Below are 17,342 nucleotides of genomic sequence, written 5' to 3' on the forward strand. Positions count from 1 at the left end.
CAGATCAGGACTGAGGCACTGGGACCCTGACATTTCCATTTCCAGTGAGCCACTCACCTCTGACGGAAGCTTGAGGACCCCTGTAGCCTGGCTGTCCTCACGGCACAGATGCTCTGCAAGGTGTCAGACCTGGGGCTGTTCCTCTACTTACAACAAAGTCACTCAAGCTCCCAATTTCCACTTCCTGACAACCTGTCTTCCCAAAATAATGGCAGGCTTATTCCCTACTAGCTTCTGACTCTCTTTCTTCATTTGCTTCTGTCTTCTCTTCTTCCCAGTTCCTAACCATTGAGAGCATAGCTTCTTCCCCTCAACCAGAGCCCTGAAGTTTCCATTTTTAGGGAAATTTTGCAATTTGTCTCTTATGTATTTCCAAATCAGTTGCATGCTGGCCAAGATTGTCAGAAGATGTACTCTACAATTCAGATATTTTCTCTGCAAAAATTCCTGACTTTTTTTGCCCCAAGTTCAGGACATACTTCCCAAGATCTACCGTTGCCTCTGAATGCAGCCCCTTGGTTTCGATAATTCTCTCCTTGACTGGTTAGGTAGGCTTTCCTCTGCCTTCCCTATTTCTTGGGAGCAATATGATTGCAGAAAGCAGGTGGTCTTAAGTGTGTAGAGGGCCAGGCAAACATTTTCTTCAGGGCTCCTGTCTATATAAACCACCAGAGCTGTCCCAAATCAACTTGTCAACATCATCTGGTAAACCAATCTCGTGGGAGCTCCTGAAGGCACATCTACTCACAAAGTATAGGTGAAATACCTATATGCCTCTGGCCAAAAAAGCCATTTGAGAGAGAGCAGTGAAAAGACTTTGTGCAGGCCTACTTGTAAGAAACTGAGGCAGAATCCCATGTGGCCAGGTTAGTTGCGGGCCTAACATGACCAAGGCTTTGGCTGGAATAGCATTTCCAGACTGCGTTAAGGAATTAAGGTTGACTTTATAAGGCCTATGAAAAAGCCCTTTGGAAAACTGGCCAGATACCCATCAGTAACCTTTCCTGATCTGTGATAAGTGACAAAGGTCGCTTGCTGACGGGTCCGGGAATGGCAATGTCATACAGGTATCTAATGGCACAGATGAAATCTGGGCTCATGAAAGGCTTCTGAGAAGTCCAGCCTGAGAATTCCTTATAAAAGGCTCCAGCAACCCCCCCCTCCCCGACTTAAGGCCTACATGGGAGCAGAGGTTTGCACACAAATTCCTGTATGCCCAAGAAATTTCTCTATGCTTTGCTTGAAGATTTGAAGTAACTGCCTCCCAATGGCATGGTCAGTAGAATAGACGTTCAAATCGCCTCTTTCCCCTGTAGCCTCAGGCTTCATTAGATAAGAACAAAGAAAGTAATAACTGACAACATGTTCTTCATTAAGTTATGTTAAACCAGGTTATGTTGAAAGGGTTATGCTTAAAGGTGTATGTTGGGTGGATTATCAGATTACCAGGGAGGAGCTACTTACAGGGCAGATGGTCATAAGATGTTTAAATGGATTAATGAAGTCATTGATGTCCAATGTGCATGTGCAGAGGGATTGTAATAAATGGATTAATGAGGTCTTTGCTATATAGTGCGCATGCACAAGATTCCCTATATAAACCAACAGCGAATAAAGTTCCATGGGACCCTTACAGCAACACCAAGTTGCCCCCCCCCCCGGCATAGAGGCCAGGTATGAGCATTCCAGAGTCACCATAGCATGAGGCTAGTCCTGGCTTGCCACACCTGCACAGATGGCACTGCTGGCACTGGCTGGTTCCAGTCACCAGAGGAGGATTTAAGAAAGATGCCCAAACCCTGGAACCCCCTTGAGGCAAGGTCTCCATGGTCTGGATGTTCAGGTGAGACTGCAAGTGGACCAGTTATAGCTCACCCCTGCAGCTTCCAGATGAAGTCAGCAGGCCTCAGTCAGAGGCAGCTGGGGACGCCTGTCTATTTACCACCTACGGGTGGTTGTTGGTTTTGTTCTGAAGGCTTCTCCTTCAGCTGATAATAAGGATGCTCTTAGTGCAATGCTAGTACATGAACTCTGTCCCTCTCCCTTCCTGCCTGTTTCTGTCTGTCTCTTATGCTCAGGTTACCGTCACTCCATGCATGCTGCCTGGCTCGGCTGCACGCTTGCTCTGCTCTCTCACACGTGGGCTCAGCCTCTTTCATACTCTACATTTTTTCCTTTCAAAAGTAGCATTGGGTGGGGGCTGGGAGTCCTTTTGAGTAATTTTCTCTACTTTACCTCGGCTATGACTAAAAAGAGACAGTGCTGCTCACAGACTAGGGGGCTCTTTCCTTCTTTGCTTCCTTCCTCTTTCTCTCATTAATATTATTTTTAATCTCCCAGTTTCTAGGACCAGGATAGCACATTATAACATTTCAGCAGTCACATCACTTAATCTTAGTGCTTTGCCCTGTAGGTCTCAGCCTATAAAGACTAAAGAAAATAGTTTTCTCATAAGAGAAAAACTCAGTATAATTCTAGATGGTGGGAAGGGAAGGGAGGAGCAGAGAGAGAGGAGGAGGGGGGCTTGGTGTGTTTCCAGGTAACGGGCACAATGTAGGGGTGTATGCAAACCTTCTGGGTGGGGGGGGGCACCGCTATGACAGGGACTCTTCCTAACAAATGCAAACATTGTAACCTAATTCTTTATACACTCACATTAATATGAAATTTTTAAAAAGAAAAAAGAAAGAAAATGGTGTTCTGGTAAAAAGCCTTTTCTTTGGGAGGCCATGGGTAGTTTCTTCATTTATTCAACAAACATTTATTGAGGTTCCATTGAATGTCACACTCTGCTAGATCTTGGCTCTGAAAGGGCCAGAGTAGAAAAGAGGAGGGCAAATGTACAAACAGGCAGTGACCACTGAGCATCGGCAGGTGCATGCAAAGTCCAAGGCCAGGACAGCAGAAAGGGGAAGCGACCAGCCTGGGCGGGGCTCCAGGGGCCTGGATACCCAGCGTGCCTCTGCAGGCTAAGGTTAAAGGATCCTCAGACCCATCTGCTGTGGTTAAACATTTGTAAAAACCTGTCTGGCCTAATACGAACTTCTACAAATAGCCACCATTGAAGGCCCTGCTCACACATCCAAGTCCGAGCCCCAAAGTCACCCAAATCCTCTCCATAGGTATCCCACATTCCTTTTAACCAAAATGTGTTCCACTATTTTAAATTTTCAGTGTTCTCAGCCAAGGACCAAATGTTGGTGTTTCTGCAGGATCAGGCCCCTTCTCATCTGAGTTCTTAACCAACTGAAAAACAAAAGAAAGTGTGGCAGAAAGAGGCCCGAATCATCATCAATAGTAGTGATAATAAACTCAGAAGCAGGGATTTGTGACAAAATCAGGCCAGGGCCTCAGCAGAGATAATTACCAATTCCCCCACAGTGTAAAGTTGGGGAAGCGGACTGGAGCACACCCAGGTTATTTTTCCCAAGGACATTGATCTGGGTCATCACTGCCCTCCCTGGCCCAGCTCCCAGCCTGGTGGCTGAGCACAGAGTCCCCGGGAGAGAGGCCAGGAGGGTAACAGGGCTCCATTCATGTGGAAGAAAACGTGAAATAGAAGAGTTGTTTCCCTTGAAAAGTTATTTTATGAACCAAATCATTACTGCAAATCCATACTTTTTAATCTGCAATTCTGAGATCAAAAGAGCTATCAAACTTTTTAATCTGCAATTCTGAGATCAAAAGAGCTATCAAAAGAAAAAAGTTTTTGTTTCAAGTTTGTGTCAAACTCATGTGGTGGCAAAATCTGATGAGAAATGATATGACGTTATCTAAGATCTTCATCCCATTTAGTTGAATATTCGTATGTTTTGATAACTAAAATGATATGAAAATACTTTGTGCAAATATTTTGATTATGGGATGCTTCCTCAGGACTAGTTGTATGGAGTGTGTGTTATTTATTTATTTATTTTGAGACAGAGTTTCACTCTGTTGTCCAGACTACAATGCCATGGCATCATAGCTCACAGCAACTTCAAACTCTTGAGCTCAAGCGATTCTCTTGCCTCAGCCTCCTAAGTAGCTGGGACTACAGATGCCTGCCACCAGTCCAGCCCACCTAGTTTTTCCATTTTTAGTAGAGATGGGGTTTTCGTTGTTTAGAACTCCTTAGCACCAAGCCTGGCCCTGTATATGTTATTTAACATACAGGGTATGTACCATGTGACCTTTCTAAAATCCTGATAATTCTGAATTATGGAACATTTGAAGCTCAAAAGCTTTTGATGATGAAAATGGTCAGTATGGGAGACAGTGAACTAGCTGAGAATAAATTACCAAGACGTCTTGTGAATGTGAGGAAAGCAAGGACAAGCCAGCTTGTCTAGGGTTCTTACTTTGACTATGAAAGATAAGGTAAGTTTATAACAATTAGAATTTGTCTTAATATGGGATTGTATAGGATTTATGTCTTTTTGGACAATTATACAAAAGAGGAGCATCTCAGTTGGAGGCTGTGGTTTTGTACGGAGATATGGATGCCAGTGCAGGAAAGCTGCCCAGCAGTGTCACATGGATCCACACTGGCGAGAGTGTTGCCAATCCCTGCAGGGTCAGAGGCCAAAGAGGATCATTCTCGCTCTCCGCACAGGGTCCCAGGTGGGGGTGTGCAAATTACAAAGCTATGCAAAGAAAGATTTGAATTCTGTCTTTTCTCTGGCCTTATTCAATGCTGATGACAATAGCTCTAATCTCTGTGGCTAGATAGTTCCATATAAGCAGTCAAAGCCATCTGACAGTCAGAGCATTCCCAAACCCGCCCTCTTAGAGCCTCTAACAGCAACCCTGACTGACTGTGCGAATGCATGTGAAAGTCCCGTTACCAATGGAAAAGCAGGACTTACAGTTCCCTAAGAATATTTTCTTCTAGAGAGGCTCTCTGATAAATACATCAGTTTCTGGTATCAGAGGCATAAAATACATCTGCCTTAGAGTTACAGATAGCTTTGTAATTTGCATGCATGTTTTGAGAAAGCATTATGTTCAGTTTTAAAAATTGAAATATACATGCTCACAACATCAGGACTTGACTTCTTCAAGCTGCTCATGTGGCCTGATCCATCTCCTCTGTGGTACTGGCAATTTCTGGGGAGACTGTTAAGAACCCAGCTGTTAAGAACCTTTATTTATATAGATATAGATTAAAATTTTTTTTCTTCAAGGCTGAATAACCAGCTCTTTTAATGACAAGACGGAACACAATAGCTGTGCTGTAACTTTATATATGGCAATAATTAAGAAACTTAAATGTTTGCTGAGAAATAAATTGAACGATAATGAACATAAAAGGTAGCTTTGTGAAAACTAGAAATATGGTGAGATTGACTATTGAGGCCATGAAAGAAATTGCAGAAGACCCTTGAACAATAATGCTGCAGTCACAGGCACTGACACTGAGCTGTTGAAAATCTGTGTGTCACTGTTAACTTGAAGCCTTACCAATAACATAAACAGTCAATGAACACATATTTTGTAAGTTAGAGATATATATGTTATAGAATGTATTCTTAAAGTGAGCTAGAGAAAAGAAAATATTAAGAAAATCATAAAGAACAGAAACTATATTTACTATTCATTAAGTGGAAATGGATCACATAAAGGTCTCACCCTTGTCATCTTCAGGTTGAGTAGACTGAGGAGGAAGATGCAGAGGAAGGGATGGTCTTGCTGTCTCGGGGAGGCCGGGGCGGGAGACAATGTGAATGTGAGTAGACCCACAGGTTCATGCCCATGTTGTTTAAGAGTCCACTATAAATATGTTACATGTTACAACTTTCTCTGTAGGTGTTTTTCCTAATTAATCCTTCACAGTATCTTGTGATTTTGTTGTAATTTTACAAGGAATATTCAGAAATGAGTATTCTGAGTGAAATCTTAAAAATGAGCAAGATCATGGTGAAAGGAGGTTCACCATGGGTGGTTTGGGAGGTTCATTTCCATCAGTTTTGCCTTTTCCATGAAGCCAGGCCAGTTACATCTCACTAGTGTCTTGGTCTTTATTTGCTGGGAGAATGGGGACCAAAGATCCTATTCTTGGCAAGGGAATGCACCCCAGAAAAAGAGGAAAACTAAAAAGTAAGCTGAAAGCTAAAAAGTAAGCTGTTAGTAAACAGGCAAAGCAGATAAGCATTGTGGAGATTTGCATTTGCTTGAGGCAAAGATCAAGGGAATAGCTTAAGCCCTGAGATGTGGGCAGAAGAACTTATATCCCTTATTGCAGAGGAAGATCCTCTGTGGTGGTGATGGGAGGAAAATTCCTCAGAAGAGGAATTGTTTTACTCTACAGGGAACTAGTGTAGTTTAATACCTTCCTAGAAATCTGTGTGTGATCACAAGCCAGAGGCTCACCCAATACAAGGTTTAGATTTCAGCTTTCTCAAGGCTACCCTTAAGGTTAATAATAACAATAGGAGCTGATAGGATCAATCAGAGAACCTGCTGACGTCTATGTTCCCTCCCTAATCTTACCCTCTGAGGAAACAGACTTTAATAAAAGCAGAGTGGAGCAAACACTTGAGGTCATTGTTGGAATCCCACGAACGGGCAATGGATGCCTGAGCTTCCACTTTTAACTCTGCTCTATTGTCATGTCTCTTTCTTTATTGCCATTTCTAAATCTCTATTTCTTCAGCTGGTAACCGCCAGTTTCCACAGGTCTTAGTGGACCCTTCTCCTGGGGCGGGACCCAGACATTTGGTGCCCAAGGTAGGGCATGACAATATGAAAGATAAAAACCAACACCAACACATTCTCATCCCAATCTCACACACATAATGCGCTCTCTGCACTCTTTGTATGGATGGAAATAATCACTCTCCCTGGAAAAGAGACTTTGGTAAGTGATCCTTAGCATGAATTTTACTTCTTTCCTTCACTTCAAATACACTAATTCTTGTGGGAGTTTACCTTAATCAGTTCAGCCTGCTACAACAAATTCCCATAGACCTGGAGCCATTTACTTCTCACTGCACTGGAGGTTGGAAGTCCAAGATCAAACTTTTAGCAGATTCAGTATCTGGTAAGGGTTCTCCTTCTGATTTGCTGATGGCCACCTGATTGCTGGATCCTCCCATGACAGAGAGAGAGAGATCATCTCTCTGGTGTCTCTTCTATCAGGGCACTAATCCCTTCCCGAGGGCTCCACCCTCATGACCCCATCTAAGCCTGATTACCTCCCAGAGATCCCATCTCCAAATACCATCACATTGGAGAGCATGTGAATTTGGCAGGGCCACAAACATTCAGTCCATAGCAGAATTAATTCCTAAGTTAAAAAAAATGAAAACACAACAACAGAGAAATTATGAAACAGAAAAAAGACACTCCATGGGCAAAGGCCAAGGGCGAGTCAGTGAGATCCCAGCTCCCAGCTGTGCTGACATTTGGTGACATCCACTCCCTTCCTGCTGGCTGTGGTTGCCTCAGGGGCCCAGTAATTCCTAGGCTTTGCAAGAGATTTGTCAATGTGTACAATCAGGGTAGCGTTTCAGGTGGTGCGTGCAGCAGGACCCTTTCATTATGTCAAAGTTTACTGTATTCAAGCCTGTGGGGGGCGTGATATCCACACCAAGCAAGTGAGGTGTCTGCCATGGCAGGTACCAGGCTTCAGACCTCTCCAGAGGATCATAAGTGAAGACAAACTGGTTGCATCAAACAGGTTGTAAAATAAACGGTTCTTCCCCCACTTTTCTTTCCTGCGAGTTTTTGAGTTGGTTAATGTGACATTATTAGAATTGTCTTACTTTCTCTTAGGACAAAGAAATAAAAAATTCAGATGCTTTAAGAGTAAGAATGAAAGTCCTGCCAGAGAGGAAAACAGGGTCCTTTGGGATGTCAGGCCCTGACTGATCAGGAGAAAGTGAAGCAGACCCCAGCAGACCCCGAGCAGGGCGGGCAGGGCTAGTGGGGAGGAGGTGATGGCACCGCCCGGGCTGGTGTGGGCCCCGCAACCAACACACCTGCCACCAGCCACGGGCAGCGCCCAGACCAGCCAAACCCGCAGCCTGGATTACGACACTTCCGGGGAACTGGAACCTACCAGCGAGTGACATTAACAGCCACTTCGGACAGACTGGATGCCCCTCCAGCTGTCCTGAGAGTGAGTTCAATCAGAACAGCGTGTCAGAGAGGGCCCAACCCCCTGTGACCAGGTGCCAGCATTGCCACTGCACCGGGCTGGGGGCCCGGGGTCAGGGCGGTCTTCACGACATCACTTAGCTGAGAGGGGACCCTTGCCCAAGCCTCTCCCTGGAGTGAACTATCAGGGTCAGTTTCCTGTCACGACCTGTAGTGACCCGCAGGGCAACTCACCAGAAATAGGACTAAGCCGGGTCACAGAAGCCTGGGAGGTGGCGGAGAGCTGTCCAGAAAAACAGCTGACCGGGTGGTTCAGTGCACAGCCCCAGAGCTCCCCGGCCTGACAAGCTCGGACAGCACAGGGGATGTGGCCCGGGCCGGCGTCGCTCAGACACAAATGGCAGACACCCTGGCAAGGAGGTTTTAATGTGCACGTAAAGCACCTGGTTGGCTCTCTGTGGAGTGTCGTGTTGAGGAGGATCTTGAGGCTGTATCTGAGCCTGATAGGACAGGGGACCGAGGTTAGCGGCGGTATCCACCGTGGATCAGGGATGGAAGTGCGTCCTGGCACTGGTCCCCTGTATACACCTGCTCGCAGCTACACGCTGGCATGAAAGGCTCTGGGTCTGGAAAGGCAGGCTGGACCCTAACATGGAAAGCTTTTAAGCGAGACTGAAGAATCTGGCCTTTGTTTTGTGGAATTTTGTGGTTCACTTGGTCACAACAGTAGTTCTAAAAATACCTAATGTCAATGCCTTTAGCAGAATTGACACTCTTTGCTTGCTAGAGAAGCTAAGAGGCTCCCCCTCACTGTTGTTTTAAGCTCATTTGGGTCTCATGGCTAAATTACCTGAAGGTCTTTCAGTTTTCAACCTTGTTTTAGGTTTTTGGCTTTTTTTAAAAAAATGCATTATTTTTATTATTTATTTGTTTATTTATTTGAGACAGAGTCTTACTCTGTCACCCTGGGTAGAGTGCCATGGCATCAGCCTCACTCACAGCAACCTCAAACTCCTGGGCTCAAACCATCCTCCTGACTCAGCCTCCTGAGTAATTGGGACTACAGGTGCCGCCTGCAACACCTAGATAATTTTTTCTGTTTTTAGTAGAGGTGGGAGTCTTGCTTTTGCTCAGGGTGGTCTCAGACTTCTGAGCTCAGGCAAGCTTCCCACCTGGGCCTCCCAGAGTGCAAGGATTACAGGCACGAGCCACCATCCCTGGCCTCATGGATTGTGAGCTGGAAAGTGACACTATCAGATTTTTAAGGAAGATTATTCTTACAGAGAGATGAAAGTAGCATGGGAGAAAGAAGAAAAAAAAGAGTAGAAGCTGCAGTTAGTTAAGAAGTACTGGTTAATTTTCTTAGTGATTAATTTGAGTTCTCTGTGGATTGTAGTTATTAGAGCTTTGTCAGAAACATAACCTGGAAAAATCTCCCATTCAGACAGCTGTCTGCTTTACTTGCAGTGCCCTTAGCTGTGCAGAAGCTTTTTAGCTTGATCTGATCCCAGTAATATGTTTTCGCTGTTGCTTCAATTGCCAGGGGGTCCTCCTCACAAAATATTTTATTTTCCCAGGCCATTATCTTCAAGCATTTTCCTTGCACTCTTTTGTAGTATTTTTTATAGTTTCATGTCTTAAGTTTAAATCTTTTATCCAGTGAGAATCAATTTTTGTTAGTGGTGAAAGATGAGGATCCAGTTTCAGTCTTCTACAGGTTGCTAGCCAGTCCTCCCAGTGCCTTTGTTAAATAGGGAATCTTTTCCCCAGTGTACGTTGTTGTTAGGCTTATCAAAGATCAAATGATGATATGATTCTCCATTGGTTCTCTATTCTGTCCCAAATATCTACAGCTCTATTTTTGTGCCAGTACGGGTTTTTTTTTTTTTTTTTAGAGACAGAGTCTCACTTTGTTGCCCTCAGTAGAGTACCATGATGTCACAGATCACAGCAATCTCTAGCTCTTGGGCTTAGGCAATTCTCTTGCCTCAGCTTCCTGAGTAGCTGGGACTACAGGCACTATGCCGGATTATTTTTTTGTTGTAGTTTGGCTGGGGCCAAGTTCGAACCTGCCGCCCTTGGGATATGGAGCCAGCACCCTACTCACTGAGCCACAGGTGCCACCCCAGTACCACTGTTTTGATCACTATAGATTTATAGTATAATCTGAAGTCTGGTAGATGTGATACCTCCTGATTTGTTTTTATTTCTAAGTAATGTATTGGCTATTTCAGGTTTTTTTCTGATTCCATATAAAACTAAGTACTATTTTTTCAAGTTCTTTGAAGTATGAGATTAGTGCTTTGATAGGGACTGCATTAAATGTTTATTGCAGCCCAACACAATAGCCAAGTCATGAAAGCAACCTAAATGCCCATCAACCCATGAATGGATAAGCAAATTGTGGTATATGTATATCATGCAGCCATAAAAAGAGGGAGACTTTACATCTTTTATGTTTACCTGGATGGAGCTGGAACATATTCTTCTTAGTAAAGTATCTCAAGAATGGGGAAAAAAGTATCTAATGTACTCAATATTATTATGAAACCAATATTTAAACACTTACACATTCATACGAATGATAAAACACAAAGATTGTCCTGAAAGAAAGAGGGAGAGAAGGGACAGGGGAAGGGAGGGAGGAGGGAGAGTGGAGGGAGGGTACTTGGTGGGATCTCACTTATTGTACACAATGCAAGAGGACATTTCAAAACAACTAAGAGTATATTGTAAATGTCCCACCACAAAAATAAGAAAGCGAGGTTATGGTTATGTTAGTTTGATTTAAGTGTTCCACATTGTACCCATAAATGTATACAGTTATGATTTAATGAAAATTAAGTAAAAAAAAAAAAAAAAGAAGTACTAGATAAGAGGTATAGGACTCTCCGTGTACAAGTTACACATACCTAAACTAGAACTGTGGAAACAGAAAAGGGACAAGCTGAGCAGAAATCATGAGATCAAGGCTTAGCTTGGGTATAGAGGACATAGCACAGAGAAACTCAGAAATGATGTCAAAGACTGCTAGTCCTACTGACAGAAATAGGGAAGTAAAATGGAAGAATAAATTTAGGCTGGCATGAGGGGAGGGAGGAGATGGTAGATGAATTCTAGAACCCACTTGTTTTGCTGATGTTGCCACTGTTACAGATGGACTCACTCACAACACAGAATTTCCCTCAGAAAAACTGTGAGTTGGACATTGTCTCCTGTCCTATCTTTCCCAAGACCAATGGAAGACATCCAATTAGGACAGCTGGCTGGGTTAAAGTTTAGTCTGTGGCTGTGGAGAAAAGCCAAATTGACTGGGATGGAATCTGTGTCCTTGACCAGAGGAGCAAAGGACTAGCTGGTGATCAGCTTTGGCCATTGCTGCTAGAAAATCTAATCAGACATTGGCTTCCTGTCTTCAGCCTTCTTGCCAGCTGGGTGGTCACCTTGCCTCACTGTCTGAGCCAGCTGCAGGTAAGTGTCACCCTGAACTTTCTCATCCCTCTTCTCTCTTTTCATCTCATCTGTCTTGATCAAGGGCAGGATTGATCAGGATGAGCGTGATGGAGAGTGGGGTAAGCTTGCCACGTCAGTAAGGCAGTGTGTGCACTGAAGGCTTTTTGTGTGCCCTGCCTGCCCATCTGTGATCTGAGTCCTACTCGATGATGCCAAATGTGACATTTGCTAATAGTTGTCACTGTACATCCCCCTCTAACAATCTCTCATAGATATTTGATGGTAAGACCTACTCACACTCGTTGAGCCCTGGTTCAGCTGCCTTATCAGTTCACCTAGTAGCTTACTATGAACTTCATTATTTCTCATGCAGCTGTGGGTTGGCTGGGCTCTGGTGGAGGTCTTGCAGAATCTCATGCAGCCATGGGTGGGGCTGAAACATCTAAGACGCTTCATTCACGCATCTGGCCCCTTGGCAAGGACAGCTGAAATCTGGGCTCAGCTGGGCTGGTGGTGACTGGGTCTTCTGCTCCCACCATGTGGCCTCAGGGTCTCCCCTACATAGTAGCTGAATACATGGCCCTGGGAATTTCCAAAGCACAAAAGCAGAAACCACTGTACCTTCTGATGATGAAGGCTCTAGACAGACGCATCACTTCTGTATTGTTGTTGGTTTAGGAGATCACAGAGCCAGGCTGGACTGGGAGTTAGGCAGGGACTACCTAAGTGTGGGAATACTGGGAGGCACAGTTCACTGGGGGACGCCCAGTGACTTCCTACCCCTCTCAGAGTAAAATCCTCTGAGGCCTTCTCTGACCTCAGCTCGACTCACCCTCCCTCTCTTTCCTCTTTCTTCGCGGTGGAAAGGAAGGCTGAACTCACCCAGCTATTAGCGCCATGCTGCAGAGATCCATTCGCATTTCCCACATGGTATTTTCCAACCTGCTTTCAAAGTTTGCTGCAAAACTAGGCTCGTTTCTTAAACCTTTATCTCAGGAATCCAATTCAAACCTTCATTAATTTTGCTCAGTTCTCCCCTTGCTTCCCACTACCCTCCACAAGACCATGACAAAAATTTAGAAAAGAAATTTCCTGTTATTTATAAACAATTTATAATGACTCAAAACAAGTTAAAAACAGAGAAAATAAATACTAAAAGAAAAAAAATAGCTTATCCAAATCCGTAAAATCCAAAATGGATGGGGGCAGCATGTGTCAGTGAGCGTCTCACGCTTGTGCTCGGATCGTTGTTGAAGACAGTGGCCCTGCAATTCCATTTAAGACCCATCTGGAAATTATTTACTTTCACTGGAAAATCATGTAATGTTTTTTAAGGAAATCCCATTACCAAAAGGCTCCAAAAGGATTTCACTGATTTCTGGAGAACAATAATGTTCTTGTGCCTTGAACTGCAGTCACTGACCACATAGGACGCCAGCCTCAGTGTCCCCACTGCCAGGCATAAAAAGGCTGCTTTGAAATTTCTGCTAACTAGTTGACAGCATTTTCATTATTTCTGCGAAGCTTGACACTAGAATCTCTTAAAGGAGCAAGAGTTATGTCCCACCGCCAGGATAAAGCAGCTGAAATTGTGCATATTCTGTTATTATACCACAATACCTGTCCTGAGGCTCCCCCAGGCTACAGGCTGTGAGCAACAGAAGTGAGTCCACTGAAGATGGTGAAAAGGGAATCCAGACAGGTTGCAATGATGTCAGCTCAACCCCCATCTCTGAAGACAGCAGGAACAACCGAGAGGAGTCTCTATTTCAGAGGTGTGCAGGCAATGGCCTGGCTGGATATTGAGAGGACAGGAACAGACCAGAGAGCCAGAGGCAGGACAGAGGCAGCATTTGTTCTCCTGGCAGATGGAGGGGGTTAAGGAAAGAGGTTCTGTCTTCCCATCACTTTTCGAGAGCTTGCAGAGTGACCCCTGATGTTTTTGGTCTTATCAATCATTGAATCAGCCCCTCATTGCTCGTCCATCAGGGCATGGCTTGTTGTCACCTCCTAAGTAGCTTCCTCTGCCCTTTCACTCAGAATTCAGCTGTGTTACCTCCATGTGCTATAGAGTTAAATCTTTTCTTCACACTTGACATCTTGCTATAAATGTGAGTCCTGCCTTATCTACCCTTGACTCTTTGACAGCATCAACAGAGTATTTGACTTTTCTGGATTTTCTTTTCTTTTTTTTTTGAGACAGAATATCACTATGTCACCCTTGGTAGAGTGCTGTGGCATCACAGGTCACAGCAACCTCAAACTCTTGGGCTTAAGTGATTCTCTTGCCTCAGCCTCCCAAGTAGCTGGGACTACAGGCACCAACCACAATGCCCGGCTATTTTTTGTTATAGTTGTCATTGTTGTTTTAGCTGACCCGTGTTGGGTTCAAACCCTCTAACTTTGGTGTATGTGGCTGTTCTACGAGTGCCAAGCCTGACTTTGCTGGGTTTTCTAGACTTCAGATGTTAATTGAGAATTCCACATGCTTGATATATTAAACACACACACACACACACACACATGTTTACTGGCCAATTTCATGCTGTCTTTTGTAAAGTACCTATCTCTATCTTTTGACCAGTTTTCACCTGGCTTTTTCTTATTGATTTGTATGGTTCTTTATATATTCTGGATAAGACTCCTTTGTTGGTCATAAATATCATAAATATCTTTTCCCACTCCAAGGCTTGCCTTTTCATTCTCTTATAGTGACTCTTGGTGAAAAGAAATTTCTAATTTTATCAAGTCCAATCTATCATTTTGTTGATGAATGATGTTTTTGGTATGCTAAGAAATCTTTGCCTAGCTTCAAATCATAAAGGTATTCTCCTAAATTTTCTTCTAGAAGAATTTGTTTTCCCTTTCACATTTAGATAAATGAAAAAGTGATCAGCTTTTTTGGAGACAGCTATGTAAATATCCACGACTCTCAAGAACACCATGATCCAACCGTAATTCCCTGTGTAAGCTCTCAAATGCTTACGTCTGATACCTTGAAAGCGCATGCTGGTTGGGAAAGCTGGTATCATTTTCCGACACCATACTTACCTCCCCTTGGAACAAAGGGCTGGATTAAAAAGGGCAGAAACAACACTACAGTTCAAAAAAACTTTGGTGTTAAACAGGCAGGCTTAAATTCCGGTCCTATTTTGAAGCTGTTTATGTCCTAAGACAAGGCATTTAATTGGTTTCAGTCTTGGTTTTCTGATCTGGTAAATGAGCATAATAGTAGCTAAGCTTTCTGAATTTTTGGCATGCACCAGACTTTATGCCAAGAGCTTCACTCCAGGTCTAATTTAATCCTCAAAATGACTCTTTTATGAGTGACGTGTTAGTATTAACTATCTTCTTTACAGCTCACATTCAGAGGGTGACACACATTCTGGTGAATCCAGGGCATATATGTAAACACTATTTATGTTTTCTTCCTATAAAACCATCAAAAGCACTGTAAAATGGCAGTAAAATGAGATAAGCCTTTTAAGTGCTTAATAAATATTAGGGTTTGTGAATGCAGTGACAATCAAATAACTAATTTCTATTATTCTCAACCATAGCCTTTGAATGTTGGAGTTAGAGTCCTTAGCTTCTTCAGGAAATGACACAGGAATTCTTTAGAGTTACTGGTGACAAAATCATGAAAGTCCTATGTTGGCATGATTGACGTTAGAAATACTTACTGATTGCACAACTAGTATTATAATCTTAGTTAATCAACTAATTTTTCTCACTCCATTCTTTCTTACCCTCCTTCCTTCTTTCTTTCATTCAGGAAATATTTACTGAGTGTTCACTATGTGCACACCATGTTCTAGGAGTTGGCAATACAGCAGTGAACACAACAGTCAAATTCTCTGCCCTTCATGTCTGTAATCCCAGCACTCTGGGAGGCTGAGGCAGGTGGATTGCCTGAGCTCACAGGTTCAAGACCAGCCTGAGCAACAGTGAGACTCTGTCTCTAAAAAAGTAGCCTGGCTTTGTGGTAGGGACCTGTAGTCCCAGATACTAGGCAGGGTGAGACAAGAGAATCCATTGCTTGAGCTCAAGAGTTTGAGGTTGCTGTGAGCTATGATGCCCATCACATGGGCACTTTACCCATGGCAACAAAGTGAGACTCTGTCTCAAAAAAAATAAATAAATAAAATAAAGAAAAGAAAAGAAAAAAGAAATTCTCTACCCTAGGGAGCTTTCCTTAGAGTTTCATTACCTGGTCTATACAATAAACAAACTGGTAACTATGTAACATTTAATAAGTGCTATGAAGATAAATGCAAATTAAAAGAGCAAAGAGTGAAAACATGGGGACAAAGATTCATTTATGGATAAGTAGGTCAGGAAAAGCCTCTGTATTGAGGTGACATTTGATTAGACTCCAAAAGAAGTGAAGAGGGAAAATCATGAGGATATTTGGTGACAGAGAGGTTGCCAGGGGAGGGAACAGTAGTTTCAGAGGCCCTAGGTGGAGATGTAATAGAAATGTTCAAGAAACTGCAAGGAGGCCAGTTTGGAGCAGAGTGAGCATGTATTGAGAAAGGTTGAGGGCGGTGCCTGTGGTTCAAAGGGGTAGGGTGCCTGCCCCATATGCCGGAGGTGGCAGGTTCAAACCCAGCCCCAGTCAAAAACTGCAAAAAAAAAGAAAAAAAAGAAAAAAGTTGAGTCTCTAACTACTGTCACGAGATAATTGATGAAAGAGTACTATGGGTAATTGGTGATAGAAGTTCACTTAACAAATGACTTTGCATAGTACCAGAGAGCTTCCAAAGAGACTTGAGAATAGGTCTGGTTCTGAACACTTGTCAAAATGGACATTCTCCTCCACAGATTCAGAGCATTTCATCAAGACAGCTCAAATGACGCTAGTGAAGACAAATCTAGGCTAAAAGGATGTAGCCCATACACGACGATGGGGGTTGATGGAATAACATCAATACTGGCATTCCACAATGCAACATGATTAGATTTCAGGTCTGGACTCTTCCAAAAATAACACAGACAAGTACATCCAGTCAAGATTTTAATTCTGAGAGTAAGATGAGAATAAGTGTCTTGTGACTCAGGATAAGAGTAAGTATTCTCTTTGAAGGTTGACTTGTCCTGCAGCACACACGCTGGGTCTGATGTGTCTGCCAGTGCCGTGTCTTCAGCGTCCTTCATTCACTTCCCAAAGCAGAGAAGGAAACACAAGTGAAGAGGAAGCTGGGATTTATTGGGATCTCATGTTTCCAAATGCAGGGTATACAGCCCTTCCTGGCTTAGTTTGCCATCGCCCCAGGCTGGGGAGATTATTTTTTTCTCCAAGGTAGTAAGTAAACAGCTTCAGTGGTATCCTTTACACTGTATTCTGAGATAAGGGATAACTGTGATCATAAAAAGTCATCTTCTATTTTAATTTATTCAACTCAAACATCACCTCATGAACCATATACTAGGTTGGCTGTGAGCTCAGAGTTCCAATCTCCCGCCTTTGCTCTTCCCTCAAGAGCAGAACCAACGACAAGAAGAGTGACCAAGCCAGGTGTCTGGGAAGTACAGTCTTAGTGGAGGAGAAAAATGTTCTACTGACACTGACTTTTGGGACATTTTTCTTTCTAAGAGGCGAAATTAGATGGGCCTGGGTGTTAAGTCTATTGGATAATGTGTTGAGGTGAAGATCAGGGATGCTGTTGACCAGGAGATGTGCACAGCTCCTCCCACCCCTGCCACATGCCCTCATTTTGCCCCCAACAGGCAGGAGTGGCCATGCTGAGAGCTTCTGGATGCTTTTTCTTTTGTAAGGTCAGAGCCTGAGACTAAAGGTCTAAGAGGCA

The sequence above is a fragment of the Otolemur garnettii genome, unplaced genomic scaffold (assembly GCF_000181295.1).
Source record: "Otolemur garnettii isolate 467f Iridium unplaced genomic scaffold, OtoGar3 scaffold00007, whole genome shotgun sequence".
Lineage (NCBI taxonomy): Eukaryota > Metazoa > Chordata > Mammalia > Primates > Galagidae > Otolemur > Otolemur garnettii.